Below are 22,104 nucleotides of genomic sequence, written 5' to 3'. Positions count from 1 at the left end.
GATGACCCAGAGGCATGGGATGGGGAGGGAGATGGGAAGGGGTTCAGGATGGGGAACACATGTACACCCATGGCGGATTCAAGTCAATGTATGGCAAAACCAATACAATATTGTAAAGTAAAATAAATAAATAAGTAAAACTGGGAAAAAAAAAAGATTAGAATTTAAAAAAAAGAAGAAGAATTGAGGTCCTGGGGCAAGATACTAGAGAGCGCCTCCCTTAGTAGTACAGGTATGAAGTGGACAGTACCTATTCCAAAACGGGCAATGAAGGTCTGTATTTTTCGGTCCAATATGGAAGAATTCTGATGGGCTATTATACCTCCAGGGTTCTCTTTGGTCAATGCAGTAAATATTTAGGATAAATGAGCCTCATTGTCAAGAATATTGTTTAGTATTTTGTGTAGAATTAGAGAAATCTTGTGAGAGAATTTTTTTAAAAGAATATGATTCCCAAGGAGGCCAGGAAAATCTTCCACCAAAGCAATGTTAAGAAAATATCTCTAGGTGGGACCTTGAGATGATCGTAGACAACCTGAATATAATTTTGGAAATGAAAAGCTAATTTCAGAGCCATTGCATTTTTGAAAAGGGAACTCTAGACCCATAGGAAAGAGACAGTATTTCACAGAATTATTTCATTGCTATTGTGCTCATTGTTGTTGCTTTCAATATCCCTGTGTTTACCCATATGACATACGAATATTTTTCCAAGCAATTCTTGTCCATTGCTATTGTGTGTGAATTCCTGTAAGAAATCTAACCCACTAGCATATTTTTATTGGGCTAGGTGTGTTTTACATTAGGTGAATCCAATAATCAAATACAGGCATTAGGAAACCAGTTTTACAAGTGCACCATGTAGGCCATGAAGACAGAAGTGCATGGGCGACTGACACTTGATACCTAGGAAGGAGGGAGGGACAATGGGGTTCAGTGTTGAAGACCAAGAGGGGAAATGAGCATATACAGTTGTTCACTTCAGAGGGTGACTGAAGAACTCAGCCACCTAATGAATAATCATGATCTAATGGTGTTGGCTATTGCAAATACAAGTTAGGACAAGAGTTTTCTGCTTAAATAACAAACTATAAGTTTAAACCCTAGGGAGACAGTTCAAATTTTTTTCAACATAATCTGTATGATAGAATTTATTGTAAAACATAAACGAGAGCTGAAACTCATTCAGTTCAAGCTACTGCAGAAATAACTGCAGTATTCCTCTATACAGAGGCATTGTGAAATTCATCAATCTTTGAGAAGTGAAGATAAGCAGAAATCATATAGCGTGGTGGGCCTGATGCTTGAGCAGGTATTCTGTCATGCACCTGAGGGAAGTTTGTTTTAAGTAGGAGTAATATATAAGGTTACTGTGCTTGTGGAAGTAAATAGCCTGGCTTGTGTAATATATCCGTCTGAAAAATGAGAGTCCTTTACCATATTCTGGTAGGTGAAGGGCATTACCCAGAGCCACATGGCTACTGAATTAGAACTGACACCAGGATCCAGGTGATTCCCTGAATCTCACTTCAGTGTCTGATCCATTAGGCATGGTTTTGCCTTTGAGTGATTATGTCAGAGGATAACAGAAACCATGCTTCTTTTGATGAACCTGCTTGATAGGAAATATCTCAGTATAAAAGAATAACCTTCCATGATCTCAAATCTCCGTTTGGAAATTAATTCAAGTGAGGAGCATATAATGAAGTGTTTCCCTTAACCATTCTCCAATATCATGCAAGGACAGCTTCTTATGCTTTTCCTTTTCCCTTAATGTTTTCCTCAAAACTACCCAATTTATGACTCTGTGGAAATGCACTTTTCACAATTGAGAAAGATGGATTACAACTAAAATGTCAGGTGTTGGAGGACCCAAAAAGAAGAGGACCTTGAGGAATATGAGAAAACTCTGTGTCCCTAAGTCAGAAAAATTAGATATTCAAACCAGGTCTGTCTGAGTTCCTTTCACCAAGAAATCTGTACGTACATTCTCCTTGCTGTCTACCTGTGTGTTTCTTTGTCTGTATACATGGCCCTACAAGTGGGAGAGGATGTCTATAATTGTTAGAAATTTCACTCCACTTTAGTGTGAAAACTGTGGCATGCAACATAGGATTCCACTAAATAGTAGGTGTCCTCTCCTAGTAGTAAGTAAAGAGTAAACCAATCCAAAGACAATCACCATAATATAGTGAACAAAACACTTATTTCTATGGCCATACCCTGTGTATGGCACCCAAAAACATCTCAAGAAGCTTGTCTTTTATTTCAGTGGCTATTGGATTCAGGAATATTGCCCATCCCTGAGTATTCCTTCCAATGAGAGGTCCTATCTGTTTCCCCCTCTTCTTGAGCTGATGAAGCCTGTGATTATTTTGCACAAAGAATAAAATATAGTGGAAATTATGCCAATTACAGGACTATATTTTCAGAAGGAATGTCCTTCTGCCTTGCTGTTTGAGGCCATAGGGCTAAATTGGAAAATTTCATTTTATCTTGCTGGACCTCCCCACAAGAAAAGAGGCCCCTTTCAGCGCCAGGTATGTGTGTGAAGGTTGCCTGGAACTTTGCAGTGTAGCTTAGACATATGGTGATTACCACTGAGTGATCTTAGGATGGTTTAGATTTTTAAGGGATATTTACATTCCACATTTGGAAATTGTTTGTGTAAAAAAATTTAAAATCCTCCCATTATAAATTGTAATATACAAAGTTATTTTAAACACTATTTTAAATACTCAGATGTGCTTGAAACGTGGCTCAAATCAATAGATGGCTGAGACACACACATAATTCTAAATGATTGACTATATCCATAGTGAAAAACTGGACTTTCTTTCTCATAAGAAAGCAAGGACCAAGGAAAATTCTAATTTTTGTCTTTAGCTATGGGTGAGGAATAAAATGTTGCCTAAAGAATTTGTAACCAAAAGAGTGCCCTGGTGTAGCTTTGGTATTTTAATTAATATTATTAGCATGGCCCAAGTAGTTTCTGTTTGCAAACTCATATATATGGAAAATGCAAATCTAATTGTGTCTAGAGGAACTTAACCCTGTGCTCACTTTGGCAGCACATATACTAAAATTGGAACAATACAGAGAAGATTAGCATGGCCCCTGTGCAAGGATGACACACAAATTTGTGAAGCATTCCACATTTGTAAGACTGAACCAGAAAGAAATTGAAATTATGAACAACCCCAATACAAGCACTGAAATTGAAGCTGTGATCAGAAACCTCCCCAAAACAAAAGCCCAGGACCAGATGGCTTCACAGGAGAATTCTATCAAACATTTAGAGAAGAGATAGTGCCTATCCTTCTAAAGCTCTTTCAAAACATTGCAGAAGAAAGAACACTTCCAAACTGATTCTACGAGACCACCATCACCATGATACCAAAACCAGACAAAGACAACATAAGGAAAGAAAACTACAGGCCAATATCACTGATGAACATAGATGCAAAAATCTTCAACAAAATTTTAGCAAACAGAATTCAGCAACACATCAACAAGCTCATACACCATGATCAAGTTGGGTTTATTCCAGGGATGCAAGGATTCTTCAATATATGCAAATCAATCGTTGTGAAACTCCATATTAACAAATTGAAAGATAAAAACCATATGATTATCTCAATAGATGCAGAAAAAGCCTTTGACATAATTCAGTACCCATTTATGATTAAAACTCTTCAAAAAATGGGCATAGAAGGAACCTACCACAACATAGGGTCATATATGATAACCCTACAGCAAACATTATCCTCAATGGTGAAAAACTGAAAGCATTCCCCCTAAGATCAGGAACAAGACAAGGGTGTCCACTTTCACCAGTATTATTCAACATAGTCCTGGAAGTCCTAGCTACAGGAATCAGAGAAGAAAAAGAAATAAAAGGAACCCAGATTAGAAAAGAAGATGTAAAGCTCTCACTGTTTTGCAGATGACATGATACTGTACATAGAAACCCTAACGATAGTATCAAAAACTTACTAGGGCCAATCAGTGAATTTAGCAAAGTTGCAGGATACAAAATCAATACACAGAAATCACTTGCATTTCTATAAACTAACAATGAAAAATCAGAATGAGAAATTGAGGAATCAATCCCATTCACCACTGCAACAAAAAGAATTAAATGTCTAGGAACATAAACCTAATCAAAGCTTCTACAAACATTCCTACAGTTAAAGCCCTCCTGATCAAACACAAATTCCCCCTCCAAAATGACAGCACCAGGATAAACAATAAACCAAGATGGAAACCTGTAAAGACTTTTAATCAGATACAAAGTACAAGAAATGTACTTAGCATATTTAGATGATAAGATACATAAAACATGAGTCATAAATAGCTAATTATCAAAAGACAAATAAGCTTTCTAGTACTGAACACCATAATCACTGGAATAGAAGAGTAAAGAAATTTTAAACAGCTGGGACACAAATGGAGAGAGAATATATGATCCAGAAGATAGATGAAAGAAATACTACAGAATACTTCATAAAGAGAATAAAAGAATTAAATGGAGGTCAAGAAACCTAAGAAATGAACTAAGAAAATATATCTCCTTGGCATACCAGAAGTGACAAACATTCCTTGGAAGTTCCTTTACCATAGTTGTTTTGTTGAAAGTTTTCACTTTCATCTCAGGTTCAAAGGATTTGTTAACAAAATAAGCCGCTCGTTATGTACAAATAAATAATACAAATATTTATTAGAAGATTATCTAACTTACTTGCAATATAATAACATTTAAAAAAAAGAGAGAAATAGAGGAGAGGATACATCATCAAATTGGATTTTGACTGACATCCAGACTTAAACAGCACTGGGAAGTGACACAACACATCTGGAGCTCCAGTTGGGAGAAGGTCCCAGGTAGCACGTCCACTCCATTGGTGAGACTTCAAAGACTGCAGTTCAGGGTTCCCTACTTATAATCCCAGGCCCCAAATTGATTATCATCATCAATCTGTGAGCAAAGCTGCAGGTCTGGTATTATGTTAATTTTTTTCCAAATGCTGTATGCTTTGTTCTTTAAAACTTGGAGTGTTGCTAAATCCAGGAATGGTTGCCCAGACCTCCTCCAGGGACTTAACAAATTCCAAAGTCCTCTTCCTATCTATCTATTGTGTATTTCTTCCACATTCACATCAGGTGTGGCTGACACCCAAAGCAGTAGTCAGGGCAGTGTCCCCGTAGTTCAGAAGCAAGTTCAGTGGCCTGTTCTGTCTCTGACACCTAAACAAGACTATTTATTTAATTTGCCTAAGAATAGTAAATATGATTTTTCATGTCTCGAATGTCCTTTCTTCTGAATTAGGTTCTAAGGATGGTATGGTGTTTAGTGTGCAGGACATTTATGCACTCTCAATGCCCGAGAAAGGGATGGGAAGAAGACAAGTGTGGGGAGAGGAAGAAGTACACATCTAATGCAGACTCTTCAAAATTATTTTGTGACCCCATGCTGAATTCTGAAGGTAAAATGAGTCACTAAACTCACTTCACACTAGCCCAACATAGTCAGATCTTTATGCCACCTCCTGGATCAGTCCTTGGAGGTGGGCCAACTCAGGAAGTACAAGGCATTGGACAAGGCAGCTCTGTGCAGCTGAAGTGGCTCATGACAAAGGACTGTCAGTAAGTCTGTCCTTGCTGTGGTGTTCTGAGTGGTCCATCTTTGAGTCTACCAAAGCCTTATCATGATACTTAGGCTAGGAATACAGCACTACATGCGTGGTTTCTTACTCTCACTATTTGCTTTCAGCTTCCATTTATTTATGTAAGGAGATTTACTGTCATAGTCTTTGGCATGGCTCTGTAGACAATGTGTCTTTTTGTTTGCCAGTATGATCTATATGCTAACTTTGTCTGTAGCTTTACTATGATGTGTCCAGGTGAGCTTTCTGAATCTATGGAAACATAGCCTTCCTAAATTCTGGAAATTATCAATTGTTTCTCTGTGACACAACACATTATTATTATTCTAAAGTTTAGCCAGGTTACCACTTCTGGCATGTGTACAAATTGCACTTAATACCTCCTTACTCCATTTCTTATGTCTCTTGGCATCTCTTTAATCTTTCACTTCATTTATCATTCTATGAGGTATTCTATATAATTTCTTTCATATGTTTTCTAATTCAACAACTTTCTATCCAACTGTATATGATCTACTGTTTAAAATTTCTTGCAAGAAATTTATAAGTATACAATAATCTTAGGAAACTTTAACATCCCACTTACAGCAATAGACAGATAATTTATATAGAAAATCAATGAGGAGACAGCAGTGGCCTCAATGACATGTTAGTCCAATTGGATATAATAAATATTTACAGAACATTCCATCCAAAATCAGCAGAATACACATTCTTTTCAAGTGCACTTGGAATATTGTCCAGGATAGACCACATGCTATGCCACAAAAAACCCAAGTCTCAACAAACTTAATAGAACAGAAAATGTACCAAGTATTTTCTCTAACCACACTGTATGAAATTAGAAAATAATTACATAAAGAAAATGCAAAAACCACAAACACATTCAGACTAAACAATATGAGAGTGAAAAACCAATGGATCTGTGAAGAAATCAAAAAAGAAGTTAAAGAATACCTGGAGACAAGTGAAAATAAAAACACATCATTCCAAAATCTATGGGATTCAGCAAAAACAGTTCTAAGAGGAAAGCTTATAGCCATACAAACCTAACTCAAGAACCAAGGAACATCTCAAATAAACAACCTAACCAACCATCTAAAGGAATTAGAAAAATAACAAACCAAGCCCAAGGTCAGCACAAGGAAGGAAATAATAAAGATCAGAGAGGAAATCAATAAAATAGAGACAAGACAGAAATAGTAATTTGAAAGGAGCCTGGGTCAGACCCAGTAAGAGGCAGTGGTCAAGACCATCCCCAAGAAAAAGAAATGCAAAATGGCAAAATGGTTGTCTGATGAGGCCTTACAAATAGCTGAGAAAAGAAGAGAAGCTAAAGGTAAAGGAGAAAAGGAAAGGATGCAGAGTTCTAAATAATAGCAAGGAGAGATAAGAAAGCCTTCCTCAGTGATCAATGCAAAGAAATTGAGGAAAACAATAGAATGGGATAGACTAGAGATCTCTTCAAGAAAATTACAGATACAAAAGGAATATTTCATGCAAAGATGGGCACAATAAAGGACAGAAAGCATATGGATCTACCGGAAGCAGAAGATATTAAGAAGAGGTGGCAAGAATACACAGAAGAACTATGCAAAAAAGATGTTCATGACCCAGATAATCACGATGGTGTGATCACTCACTAGAGCCAGACATCCTGGAGTGTGAAATCAAGTGGGCCTTAGGAAGCATCACTACAAACAAAGCTAGGGGAGGTGATAGAATTCCAGTTGAACTATTTCAAATCCCAAAAGATAATGCTTTGAAAGTGCTGCACTCAATATGCCAGCAAATTTTGAAAACTTAGCAGTGGCCACAGGACTGGAAAAGGTCAGTTTTCATTCCAATCCCAAAGAAAGGCAATGCCAAAGAATGCTCAAACTACCACACAATAGAACTCATCTCACATGCTAGCAAAGATATGCCCAAAATTCTCGAAGGCGGGTTTCAGCAGTCCATGAACTGTGAACTTCCAGATGTTCAAGCTGATTTTAGAAAAGGCAGAGGAACCAGAGATCAAATTGCCAACATCCACTGGATCATGGAAAAAGCAAGAGAGTTCCAGAAAAACATCTACTTCTGCTTTTTTGACTATGCCAAAGCCTTTGACTATTGTGGATCACAACAAACTGGAAAATTCTGAAAGAGATGGGAATACCAGACCCCTCACCTGCCTCCTGAGAAATCTATATGCAGGTCAAGAAGCAACAGTTAAAACTGGACATGGAAAAACAGACTGGTTCCAAATTGGGAAAGGAGTACATCAAGGCTGTATATTGCCACCCTGCTTATTTAACATGTATGCAGAATACATCATGGGAAATGCCAGGCTGGATGAAGCACAAGCTAGAATCAAGATTGCCAGGAGAAATATCAATAACCTCAGATATGCAAATGACACCAATCTTATGGCAGAAAACAAAGAGGAACTAAAAAGCTTCTTGTGAAAGTGAAAGAGGAGAGTGAAAAAGTTGGCTTGAAACTCAGCATCCAGAAAACTAAGATCATGGCATCTGGTCCCATCACCTGATGGTAAATAGATGAGGAAACAATGGAAACAGTGAGAGACTTGTTTTCCTGGGCTCCAAAATCACTGCAGATTGTGCAGCCATGAAATTAAAAAATACTTGCTCCTTGGAAGGAAAGCTCTGACCAACCTGGACAACATATTAAAAAGCAGAGACATTGCTTTGCCAACAAATATCCATCTAGTCAAACTATGGTCTTTCCAGTAGCCATGTATGGATCTGAGAGTTGGACTATAAAGAAAGCTGATCACCGAAGAATTGGTGCTTTTGAACTGTGATGATGGAGAAGACCCTTGAGAGTCCCTTGGACTGCAAGGAGATTAAACCAATCAATCCTAAAGGAAATCAGTCCTGAATATTCATTGGAAGGACTGATGCTAAAGCTGAAGCTTCAATATTTTGGCCACCTTATGTGAAGAACTGACTCACTGGGAAAGACCCTGATTCTGGGAAAAATTGAAGGCAGAAGGAGAAGGGGATGATAGAGGATGAGATGGTTGGATGGCATCACCGACTCAATGGACATGAGTTTGAGCAAGACAGGGGAGTTGGTGATGGACAGAAAAACCTGGCATGCTGCAATCCATGGGGTCACAAAGAATCAGACATGACTGAGTGACTGAACTGACTGACCTTGGAGTGTATCCTGGAGAGGTAGGAGAAAACTGTAACTAATTCTGGGAACATAGATATTGTGATAGCCATTTTGGAAAACTTTTTCTACCACATGGTCACTGGTGCTGGCAAGTGTCATTCTGACATCTTCCCCCTGGCTTATAAGTCTCAGGACCAAGCCTTGCTCCTGACCACAAGCCTATGGGCACCAGGATTGGATGTCTCAGGTCAAGTAACTGGCCAGGCAGAGACACAGGCCCATCCACCAGCATCCAGTGTGCCTTATGATGCCCTGAGCCCACAGGTGCCACTGGACACAAGCCTGTCCACCAGAGTGCCTAGGATCTGTCCCACACATGAGAGCACAGGCACTAGACCTGGGACACCCAGGGTCCTGCAGCCAGAGCCCCAGGACCCAGCTCTGCCCACCATGGAGCTGCTAGTAGCCCTAGGACAGCCTGGGCCTCAGTCCCACCCACCAGCAGGTCAGCACCAGCTCTGAGATACCTTGGCCTCCTCAGCCAGCTGTGCCAGGACCCAGCCCCACTCACCAGTGAACCAGTGTTAGGTTTTGGATACACTAGACCTTGCAGCCAGCTCTATTGGGAAAGGGCTCCATCCAACAGAAGGTGGAAACTATATCTAGGCTGCTTTTGGATCCTGTCCAGCAGCTGCTTGAAAATCTTTGTCTGTGAGACAGCCCCAAGGGCTTGTCTTTGAACAGTTGTTGATGTGCCATGGATGAGATGCACATTCAGGGTTGCTGTCCAATCTGGGTTACCAAAATTGTTACCAAACCAAACTTGGGTCTGCAAGCCTGCACACAGTTAAGCCAATCTACTGACCCCAGGTTGTGGCAAAGGGAAGTCCACCGTTAATGGCAAGCATCAAGCAAGGAGCATGGACAGCTAATACTCAAAAGATCTGAACTCTCTAGTGGCCTTCAGGGAAAAGTTTTTAAAGAGAGTGAGGGAGAGGGTTGCGGGGTGTGTGACCAGCTCATGGACATTCTTCTGATTGGTTGGTGATGAAGTATAATCAACTTTCTAGTTCCAAGCGGTTTGGGGTCTACATGCTTGTGGTCAGCATAGAGTTAGCTTCTTTCACCTGATGGGGGTTTTAGTATTTGCAAAACAGCTCAAAGTATATGGCTCAGAATATTATCTATAGCCCCTCAGGAGAAACTGAAGGTCCTTGATTTCAGGTAATGGCCAAACTATTATTATTTTGTCTTGCTTGAGTGTTTTCCTTTGCCTCTGTACTCTCTGACTTCTCTGATTAAGCTTTACTCTTTGGAATTCAGGGAAGATATAGCATGCTAAACTTTTTCTGCAAACAAGAGGCAAGTGGAAGACATATGGGGATGGGGTCTGTCCCAGGAAGGCCACATAGTGTCCTGCTCGGTTACAGTAATGTGTAATGATACTATTAATGGGCTCATTGGTCCTCAGTCAGAGCTCGTGAATATGATGAGCTACCAGACTGATTCCAAACTGCTCTGGAAATACCAGAACTTTATGCACCCTCTTTGCTCAGGCATTGCCCCCTTTATGCCTGCTCTATTCTGAAAAGCTCCCTGTAGTATCCTACCCTGGCTCATACAGGTCTCCACTGAAGGTAAAATCCTGTATGTGTTTGGTATCTACAAAGGGGTTTTATACTTTTTAGGATGAGCTCCCATAGAAATGGGAGATTACAAATCAATTAAAAGTAATGGGAAAATCACCACCTGCCTTTGAATTAAATAATAACTTACAGAAACACAAAAAGCCAACAGGCTAAGAGGAAAACACAATGAAAATTAGATTATATTAACAATACCATTAATATTAATATTGAAACACTGCAAAGACAAGGTCATCTTTGTTTGTTTGTTTGTTTGTTTGTTTGTTTTTTGCTGCTCACCATCTTTCTCTTAGCTTAATGCAAAGGTTAAGAGAGATGTCCCTCTTCCAGCTATGGATTCATATCATCAAATAACCATTTCTGAAAGAACCTTCAAGGAAGCACACCCAGGTTTATCTCAGGTCAGCTCCCCACACATTTGGGAAAATGTCTGTGGCTCACAGGCTGCAGGACCCTCATTGGCTGTTCCACTAGACACTGGTGCTTAAGCTACTCTCATTGGGCACTCCTGTTATCCTATGATACATAATTGTAGGTCACAAAATTTTTTCTTTTAAATGTCATAAGAAATAGAAGGTGAAAAATTAGAATTGGGTAAGTCTGAACAAATAGCAATAATAACTTCATAATTCAGGGATCTGGAGAAGTAAACTGATATTTTTGTGCTATTTTTGGTTTCTCATTTATGTATATTAGATAATTTTGAATATGGGGTATGTTGAAAGAAGTTTGATTGTGGTAACTTTGACTTTTCTTATCAGTTTCTTCATTTTACTTTTTTTTCACTTCCCACATAAAAACTTCTGGATTACTGTACCCTATCTCCTAGATAATTAGATAATAAAAGAGGTAAATAAAATGTTTACAAAAATGATAATAACCCTAGAGATCACCAGAAATGATGAAACAGGAATTGCTTCTTAAACTTTCAAATTCAGCTATTTCTGCAATGTGTTTTGGTTTATGCTCACATTTTACAATGTTGAAAAAAGTTTGAATGGGATGTGCTTGTCGAATTAAAACTATTTTCCAAGGGTGGGAATAAAGCCCTTGCTCTAATTTGTATTTTCAGTAGCTAACACTGTTAGATCATGATTACTGTTTAGTAATCATGTTTAAAAAATCACTGTTTAACACTGTTAGATCATGATTACCGTTTTCCTCAGTAACCCTCTAAAGTGAATAATTACATATTCTCATTTCCCCTCCAGGTCATTACCATCAAACCCCATTTTCCCTCCCTCCCTCCTTCCTAGAGGTCATGTGTGTCACTCACCCTTGCACTTCTGTCTTCATGGCCCATATGGTGCAGTTGTAACACTCGTTTATTAATGCCTGTATTTGATTATTGGATTCACTAAATGGAAAACACACCTAGCACAATAAAACATCCTAGTTACTTTACAGGAATTCATACATAATATGTATGATAAGATATATAAGATATGAAAGCCTTCCTAAGTGAACAATGCAAGAAATAGAGGAAAACAACAGAATGCGAAAGACTAGAGATCTCTTCAAGAAAATTGGAGATATCAAGGGAATATTTCATGCAAAGATGGCACAATAAAGGACAGAAATGGTATGGATCTAATAGAAGCAGAAGGTATTAAGAAGAGATGGCAAAAATACACAGAAAAAAGTGCACAAAAAAGATCTTCATGACCCAGATAACCAAGATGGTGTGATCACTCACCTAGAGCCAGACATCTTGGAATGTGAAGTAAAGTGGGCCTTATGAACAAAGCTAGTGGAGATGATGGAATTCCAGTTGAACTATTTCAAATTCTAAAAGATGATGCTGTTAAAGTGCTTCACTCAATATGCCAGCAAATCTTGAAAACTCAGCAGTGGCCACAGGACTGGAAAAGGTCAGTTTTCATTCCAATCCCAAAGAAGGGCAATGCCAAGTAATGTTCACACTATCGCACAATTGCACACATCTCACACACTAGCAAAATAATGCTCAAAATTCTCCAAGCCAGGCTTCAACAGTACATGAACCGTACACATCCAAATGTTCAAGCTGAAATGCAATATTTGTGTGCAATTTCAAAAGCAACAGAGTGATCTTGAATCATTTTCAAAGGAAACCATTCAACACCACAGTCATCCCAGTCTATGCCCCAACCACTAACTCCAAAGAAGATGACGTTGAATGGTTCCGTAATGACATACAAGACCTCTTACAACTAACACCGAAAAAAAAAAAGATGTTCTTTTCATCATAGGGAACTGCAGTGCAAAAGTAGGAAGTCAAGAGATACCGGGAGTAAAAGGCAAGTTTGGCCTTGGAGTACAAAATGAGCAGGGCAAAGGCTAACAGATTTTTGCCAAGAGAATGCACTGATCATAGAAAACACTCTCTTCCAACAACACAAGAGACAACTCTAAGCATGGATATCACCAGATGGTCAATACCAAAATCAGTTTTATTATATTTTTACTGCTGAAGATTGAGAAACTCTCTACAGTCAGCCAAAACACCAGGAGCTGACTGTGGCTCAGATCATGAGCTCCTTATTCCAAAAATCAGACCTAAATTGAAGAAAGTAAGGGAAAACCACTAGACCATTCAGGTACGACCTAAATCAAATCCCTTACAATTAATACAGTAAAAGTGACAAATAGAATCAAGGGAGTAGATCTGGTAGACAGAGTGCCTGAATTATTATGGATGGAGATTCATAACATCATATAGGAAGTGTGGACCAAAACCGTCCCCACAGAAAAGAAATGAAAGAAGGCAAAAAAAAAAAGTACAAGAGGGCAAAATGCAAGACGGAAAAGACTAGAAGTGAAAGGCAAAGGAGAAAAATAAAGATATACCCATTTGAATGCAGAGTTCCAAAGAATAGCAAGGAGAGATAAGAAAGACTTCCTCAGTGATCAACGCAAAGAAATTGAGGAAAACAATAGAATGGGAAAGACTAGAGATCTCTTCAAGAAAATTAGAGATATCAATGGAATATTTCATGCAAAGATGGGTACAATAAAGGACAGAAATGGTATATGGTATGGACCTAACAGAAGCAGAAGATATTCACAAGAGGAGGCAAGAATACACAGAGGAACTGTACAAAAGAAAAGGTTTTCATGACCCAGATAACCACGATGGTGTGATCACTTACCTAGAGCCAGAAAACCTGGAGTGTGAAATCAAGAGGGCCTTAGGAAGCATTACTACAAACAAAGCTAGCAGAGGTGATGGAATTCCAACTGAGCTATTTCAAATCCTAAAAGATGATGAAGTGAAAGTGTTGCACTCAATATGCCAGCAAATTGGGCCAACTCAGCAGTGGCCACAGGACTGGAAAAGGTCAGTTTTCATTCCAATCCCAAAGAAGAGCAATGCCAAAGAATGTTCAAACTACCACACAATTGTGCTCATTTCACATGCCACCAAGGTAATGCTCAAAATTCTTCAAGCTAGGCTTCAAAATTACATGAACTGAGAACTTCCAGATGTACAAGCTGGATTTAGAAAAGGCAGAGAAATCAGAGATCAAATAGCCAACATCCATCGGATCATAGAAAAAGCAAAAGTGAAAGTCACTCAGTTAGTTTTCTCAGTTGTGTCTGACTCTTTGTGACCCCAAGGACTGTAGTCTGCCAGGCTCCTCTATGCATAGGAGTTTCCAGGCAAGAATATTGGAGTGGGTGTCCATTTCCTCCTCCAGATGATCTTTCTGATACTGGGATTGAACCCAAATTTCCCACATTGCAGGCAGATTCTTTACTGTCTGAGCCACCTGGAAGATAGAAAAACCAAGGGGATTAAAAAAAAAAAAAGCTTCTACTTGTGCTTCATTGACTATGCTAAAGCCTTTGACTGTGTGGATCACAACCAACTGTGGAAAATCCTTAAAGTATTTGGAATATCAGACCATCTTAACTGCCTCCTGAGAAACCTGTATGCAGGTTGAAGAAGCAACAGTTAGAACTGGACATGGAACAATGGACTGGTTCAAAATTGGGAAAAGAATAGGTCAAGTCTGTATATTGTCACCTTGCTTTTTTAACTTCTGTGCAGATTACATCATGCAAAATGCCAGGCTGGATGAATCACAAACTGGGATCAAGACTGCTGGGAGGAGTATCAATAACCTCAGATATGCAGGTGACACTACTCTAATGGCTGAAAATGAGGAGGAACTAAATATCCTCTTGATAAAGGTGAAAGAGGAGACTGAAAAAGCTGGCTTAAAACTCAACATTCAAAAAACTAAGATCATGGCATCTGGTCCCATCACTTTAAGGCAAATAGATGGGAAAACAATGGAAACAGTGACAGACTTTATTTTCTTGGGCTCCAAAATCACTGTGGACAGTGACTACAGCCATGAAATTAAAAGATGCATGCTCCTTGGAAGAAAAGATTTGATACAGTGTATTAAAAAGCAGAAACCTCACTTTATCAACAAAGATCAGTCTAGTCAAAGCTATAGTTTTTCCAGTAGTCATGTACAGATGTTAGATTTGGACCATAAAGAAGGCTCAGCTCCAAAGAATTGATGATTTCGAACTGTGATGCTGAAGAAAACTCTTGAGAGTCCTTTTGACTGTAAGATTAAACCAGTTAATCCTGAAGGAAATGAACACTTAATGGTCATTGGAAGAGCTGATACTGAAGCTGAAGATCCAATACTTTGGCCACCTGACCCAAAGAGCCAGCTCATTGGTAAAGACCCTGAGCTGGGAAAGATTGAAGGCAAAAGAAGGAAGTCGCAAAAGATGGAGATGGTTAGATAACATCACCAACTCAATGGACATGAATTTGAGCAAAACCTAGGAGATAGTAGAGGACAGAGGAGCCTGCCATGATATAGTCCATGGGGTCACAAGGAATCAGACTCGATTTAGCAACTGAACAACAACTCTAAGCCCTGTGATTGTGTCAACTCATTGATATTTGAGCAGAAGTGATCCCCCAACCACCCGTTTTGCTTAGGAACATTTATGCTATTGAGAGACCATAGGTTTCATTTCCGTAAACCCAGTGATTATTCAAGAATGTCACCTCTTAGAAGGGAGTGGTAAGGTAATACTCAAGGTTGCAAATAGCAACAGCATAATCACCTTTAGTTAGAAAATACATGAATGTTAATAGACCACAGGCTGGATGCTTAGACACTTAAATGCTAACATGTCTAATTGGTAGGATTATAGGTGATTGGTTCTTATAAATTTCAGGTGATAAACACATCACTTTAAGGCAGCAATCTGGACTCATCTATTTATATGTATTCCTGATAGCTTCCCTGGTGGCTCGGATGGTAAAGCGACTGCCTGCAATGTGGGAGACCTGGGTTCAGTCACTGGGTTGGGAAGATCCTCTGGAGAAGGAAATGGCAATCCACTCCAGTACTGGTACTTGGAAAATTCTATGGATGGAGGAGTCTGGTAGGCTGCAGTCCATGGGGTAGCAAAGAGTCGGATACGATTGAGCGACTTCACTTTCCTGATTATATTAGTCAGCTAGGCTTGCTGTAACAAAATAATGTACACTAGGTAGCATAAACCACAGAAGTTCATTTTCTCACAGTTCTGAAGATGTAAGTGCCAAAATCAAGACCTAGCAGTGTCAGTTTCTGATGGAAACTCTCTTTCTGTCTTGCTAGTGGTCATCTTCTTGTTGGGTCCTCACATGTAGGGGAAAGATCTGGTAACTCTTTCTCTTCCTGTATGTCCACAGTCCTATCAAATGATGCCTCCCATCTCAATTAATTACCTAAATACCCTATCTCCAGATCCAATCACACATGGTGTTCAGTTCAGTTCAGTTCAGTCGCTCAGTCGTGTCCAACTCTTTGCAACCCCATGAATCGCAGCACACCAGGCCTCCCTGTCCATCACCATCTCCCAGAGTTCACTCAAACTCATATCCATCGAGTCAGTGATGCCATCCAGCCGTCTCATCCTCTGTCGTCCCCTTCTCCTCCTGCCCCCAATCCCTCCCAGCATCAGTGTCTTTTCCAATGAGTCAACTCTTCGCACGAGGTGGCCAAAGTACTGGAGTTTCAGCTTTAGCATCATTCCTTCCAAAGAAATCCCAGGGCTGATCTCCTTCAGAATGGACTGGTTGGATCTCCTTGCAGTCCAAGGAACTCTCAAGAGTCTTCTCCAACACTACAGTTCAAAAGCATCAATTCTTCGGCACTCAGCTTTCTTCACAGTCCAACTCTCACATCCATACATGACCACTGGAAAAACCATAGCCTTGACTAGATGGACCTTTGTTGGCAAAGTAATGTCTCTGCTTTTCAATATGCTATCTAGGTTGGTCATAACTTTCCTTCCAAGGAGTAAGTGTCTTTTAATTTCATGTCTGCAGTCACCATCTGCAGTGATTTTGGAGCCCAAAAAGATAAAGTTTGACACTGTTTCCACTGTTTCCCCATCTATTTCCCATAAAGTGATGGGACCAGATGCCATGATCTTCGTTTTCTGAATGTTGAACTTTAAGTCAACTGTTTCACTCTCCTCTTTCACTTTCATCGAGAGGCTTTTTAGTTCCTCTTCACTTTCTGCCATAAGGGTGGTGTTATCTGCACATCTGAGGTTATTGATATGGGGTTAGGGCTTCAATATATTACTTTTTTGGAGGGGAGATAATTCAGAATTCAGTTCATAGCAACTGTGCTCAGCAGAAACACCAAAAATACTTGGTTCATAAAACAGTGAATTCTGTTCAGGACAAAAACCAGACCAGAAGTTCTGTGTTGCAGCTCATTAGCAGGTATTAGATGTCTTAGCTGAAGCCCAATGAAAGGTGTGATGTGCTTAGTAAAGTGGGTGTTAGCAAGTGTCTCTTCTCCCTTCCCATCCAACTCTACCCTTTCATGTCCCCTGACTTTAGTTGAAAAGCACTTTCCAAAAAGCAAGAAGAGTCCCATCTAAAATTTCAGCCTTTATACACCTTAGAAGATCAAATCAGGCCCTGTGTTTTCACTTCCTCATTTGTGCGACAAGGGGGCTACTCCACGTGACCTCCCAAGGTTCTCTATCTCTATGATTCCAACTTTTAGGAAAAGCACTTAGCATTCCTGTTGGGAGGCACACATATTGAATGATATCTTGCAAACTGAGAAGGAACTTTGAGACCAAAAGAACGAAGTGAGCAATGTCATAAAGTGCAATTATGAAGTTCACTGTGGGTAACTAACATAAGGCACAAAGACAGAGTCGACAGATAATCCAGAGGCATTTGCAGCTGCACTGCACACTGACTGCCAAAAAGGGTACAAGAGAATTTAAAGGGGCCAAAGCTAAAAGTAGAATCTGACTACCAAGAGAGAAGCACATGTGTACCAACTGGAATCGGGGTTCCTACCTCCAGGGGTCTCATGACCATTAACTATCTATGTCAGCAAAAACCACTCTTGCAGGTTTCATATCAGATGAAAGCAAAGGCAAAAGTTGACAGGGTACTCATCTGGCTTGGACTCACTTCTTGTAAATTAGGCTAAAGCTCAATCATGTGAAAAGGGGGGGAGGTTTGGACTGTGTGGACAAAGATGAAACTGACAAAATGAAGTCAGTGTGTATCAGCCACACAATCCCCAAGTCAGGACCCACTTGATCTGGAGAGAGGAAGGCCTTTCCCATGTGCCAAATCTGCTAAAATAGCTTTCCTGCACTCATTTTATTTGGCTTAAAAGTACCCTTGTATACTTTCATTCCTTAGAAGACCACCAGAAATGAACCACAGGAGCCCATGATAAACATATTGATTATATTTTTTATTTTACTGCTTCATTAGAAATGAAAATAAATTGTGAGAAGATGCAAAACCATGCAACTTAAGGATAATAAAGCAATAGAATCACTGTAGAAAGTTAAAAGCAGTTTATCCTATGGGGAAGCAAAAACTACACACACAGATCATCAATTGTGAGATTGTTGACAGCATCTCCCTGCTGCAATTTATGCACCAATAGAAGTTTTAAGATGAGGGACATTGGCTATCCCTGACCTCTTAGCCAGGGGTTATGGGTGAGAAGACAACAGAAGACACCTAAAATCTCTACAAAGTTTTGCCAAAAGCAAGACACTCAAGCAATGCTGAAATTTGCTCTTGCAAGGAGGTCTCCATTTTATGATGTTTGAGCACACTCTTTCTCCTGCTGGATAGCTGGGTAAAAAACAAACACACAAAAAATTATTATGAGGGTATTTTCCTAAGATTAAGTTCAATTTCTTCCAAAAGAGCTCTTTGCCAAATCGTCAGAGGCTGCCATAAGAAAGAAAGTGTTAGTTGCTCAGTGGTGTTCAACTCTGCAATTCCATGACCTGTAGCTCTCCAGGCTCTTCTGTCCATGGGATTCCCCAGGCAAGAATACTGGAGTGGATTGCCATTTCCTTCTCCAGGGGATCTTCCCAAGTAAGGGACAGAACCTGAGTCTCCCTCATTGCAGACAGATTCTTTACTATCTGAGCCACCAAGGAGGCTGCCATACCTTCTTTAAATTTAGAATGCAAGGCCTAACCACAAATCCCCAGTCAGGTGTGTGTGTGTGTGCAAAGTAATGAACCAAACATTTGTTAGACTCAACTTTAGGTTTCTTTTTCCCCATTTGAGAGGTAGATATATGTTGTTGCCATTTTTTCCATAGATTACTCTGAGACTGAGTGGCAAGTGAAGCATTTTCTTCAGATTTATCTATCACTATATGATTAGGAAGGTACGCCTTCTCAGACAATCTTGACTACCTTTGGAACTTTTACATAACGATACATGACAAAATGTTTCCCTTGGCTTGGAGTTTCTCCAGCAGCCTGCAAGTGGGGAGGGCCAAATTGATCCCGTGATCCCTGGGAAACGTGAGTATTCCCAATATCTAAACTGATCATCTCACCTCATCTTGTCACCAGGTAGAGAAGGCCAAAGCCATAGTTTGCATGGCTCATTAGGGATGAGATAAAAGTCCTAAAACACTAGACACAGAAAAATGACAAATAGCCAAAATTGGACAAAATCCTTATATTTCTAATGTTATATCCAATATTCTAAGATTGGTCTTAATGTGGTTTTTAATAATGTTCCAATAAAAATCAGTTTTTGTATTCCCTCAATACTACTAAGGCCAATTATGCAAGGACTACTTATATAAGCAACATAAAAAGGCAACAATTTGCTATTTTCTAATTTTACATTGGGCTTCCCTGGTGGCTTAGAAGGTAAAGAATCCATCTGCAGTGCAGTAAGCATGGGTTTGGTCCCTGGGTTGGGAAGATACCCACTCCAGTATTCTTGCCTGGAGAAGTCCACAGATAGGGAAGCCTATTGAGCTACAGTGCATGGGGTTACAAAGAGTCAATCACGACTGAACAACTAAAGCAATATTACATTAAATAATTGGTACCCTATTGTTTACTTTGTGGCAAAATTTACTAGAATCATGCATTTATCAAACCTATTAATTTTTACCATTGTTTGTCTCAAATAGAAAGTCCCCACGACTTACTTTCCTTTGAGGGAAGAGTGTTTTTTTCTTTAGTATTAGTTTTCTTCAGTTTGGACCTGTCAAACTTCTCCACTTCAGACAAGTCTGGCTTATCACTCATCTTGACGAAAAGACTGGAAAAAAAAAAAAACAACTAAAAAAACTTACCTGATAGAACGATTGTCATACTAAGGAGTAAGAGCCAAAATTCTCACATTTAATGTCAATATGTATTTTACCTGCTGATTTTCAAAAGGCAAACAGCAACAGATCTTAGAAGAGTCATGTTTTTATTAGAATTTTATTCTGCATCATTATCCCATTTCTGAAGACAGTAAATGCCATTGGATCAAGCGCACTAGTAACCAAGATGTTTTAGAAGCCAGGAGCCAATATGTCTGACTCTTAAAATCACAGCAAAGGTAAAATGGAGGTGATAGAAAGACATGTACAGATAGGGACAGAAGAAAAAATAAGGACTGGGTTTAACCAACTAATGAATTTGTAACAGGAGATAGCACTATTTGAGTACCTTCACTTTGTATTCAATTGCTTTGAAAGGGGGGCATTTTTCTTGGGGGGTTAGGGACCAGCACACAAAAGTAGCATCAATTGGACTAGTTTCTTTCTATTTCATCTGCCCAAAGACAAGAGACTAAGGGGCTACAATAAGAGGAGGGATTAAATCCAGTCAAAACTAATTACATGTCTCACAATAGCCCCTTGTGGGACTGGTTTGTAAGTGCTGTAAGATGGAACGGCTAATTATGATCAAACCAGGAAATGCCGCAGAATGGGGTAAACCAAACAGAGCTGATTTTTTTTTCACCATGTTTTCTCCTCAAGAGGAGAGAGAAGGAGACGAAGCTAGGAGGTGAGGTACCCAGTGATCATTCTGGGTTTGTCCAGAGAAGACAATAGGAGACCTCTGAACCCAGAAAGCAGAGCTCTCCTGTGCGTGTATGGTCTCACCCCGGTGGAATAAGACACTTCTAGTGCCAGGCGAGAATGGAGAGGCCCCCAAGCAGCCAGACGTCCCGAATATGCCTCCCCTCCGTCGGGTTCACCCTAGGACCCTCCTGGACAAGCGATCGGCTGCCAATCTCCAGAGGTGGGGAAACGGGGACTTTAAATAAAAAATAACAGGGCTGGGTGCACAAGCCACGTTGTTAGCAGCAATTTGCTTACATTTTTAAATAACTATCATCATTGTTGGGAGCCCAGTCCAACCTAGCAGTCACAGGAAGGGAGGGAGCAAAGGGCCAGTCCCAGAGAGCCCATTCCGAGTCTCAAACTCCTCGTCCCCTCAGCCTCGGACCTACAGCCGCAGTGGACTGCCGCTCCTGGGGCTCCTGCCTCGGACCTGCCAGGGACGATCCCTGGAAGGATCCGAATCCCGCTCAGAAGGCGGCGCTGTGAAGACAAAGGCGTGGACTCCCCAGGAGGCGCCGCTACAATCGCCCGTTCTAATGTCCGCCCCTCCAATTCCTGCAGGCCCGATTCGCCAGCCCCGCGGCCGCCACGCCCTCCTGTCCCCATAATCCTCAGGCTACGGAGGGGCCGCACATCCTCACCAGAAGGCCTGACGACCAGAGAAAGGTAGAGGGCCGCACCGACACCGCTTAGCACTCTGGACGAGATTAGCCTTCCTGCGCGGAACCCCTCAGTTATATGGTGCGTGTCAGGCTCCGCCCCAGTTCTCTTCGATTGGCCATGGAATCCTAGACCCACCTCCTCGCCCCTCCCACCGCTTTAGCCTTGCTGGCCTGAGTCCATTATCTCTCTTCTACTCAAGGCCTCACCCCAGTAACTGGGTGTTAAAAACTTTAGTTATTATGAGAAACGTTAATGTTTCTCATTGCTGCCTTTAAAGTATTCCTCTCATACATCCCACAGCTTATGTCACCAACTAGCCTGCATTGTCATCATCAAGCCAACTTCAGTTCTCCTCTCCTTTATTTCTCAAAGATTTTAGCTACTGCACTATGTCACTCCCAACAGTAATTATCCTGTCTTAATTCCTGGTGAACTCAAGAATGATCATTCTGATACACCTCCACTTTTTCCAGTTCATTCCCTTTGGTACGCAGACCCCACTATCCTTTAACCTCACCAGAATCTCTAGTTCATCGGTCTTACCAGATTTCACCATCTCTCTCTCCATTACTGTTTTCTGTCCACTCCTTCCCTAGATCAAATTTCATGCTCAATCCTTATAATCAC

At 40.3% G+C, this 22,104-nt stretch overlaps 1 long non-coding RNA gene and 1 other non-coding gene across 2 annotated transcripts; one reads left to right on the top strand and one right to left on the bottom strand.

The window, feature by feature from the left end:
• The first annotated feature begins 3,055 nt into the window (after positions 1 to 3,055).
• Positions 3,056 to 3,162, top strand: LOC112445291 (U6 spliceosomal RNA). Its single transcript, XR_003033648.1, has one exon. It is a non-coding gene; the product is annotated as a U6 spliceosomal RNA (small nuclear RNA).
• A 14,994-nt stretch (positions 3,163 to 18,156) lies between these two features.
• Positions 18,157 to 21,566, bottom strand: TMSB15B (thymosin beta 15B). Its single transcript, XR_139735.6, has 3 exons — positions 21,456 to 21,566; positions 19,903 to 20,015; positions 18,157 to 18,569 (listed from the first exon to the last, which is right to left on the bottom strand). It is a non-coding gene; the product is annotated as a thymosin beta 15B (long non-coding RNA).
• Between the last annotated feature and the right edge of the window lie 538 nt (positions 21,567 to 22,104).

This window comes from Bos taurus, chromosome X (assembly GCF_002263795.3).
Source record: "Bos taurus isolate L1 Dominette 01449 registration number 42190680 breed Hereford chromosome X, ARS-UCD2.0, whole genome shotgun sequence".
Taxonomy (NCBI): domain Eukaryota; kingdom Metazoa; phylum Chordata; class Mammalia; order Artiodactyla; family Bovidae; genus Bos; species Bos taurus.
Note: the sequence above shows the minus strand (reverse complement) of the source record. Positions and strands in the feature narration are given on the sequence as shown.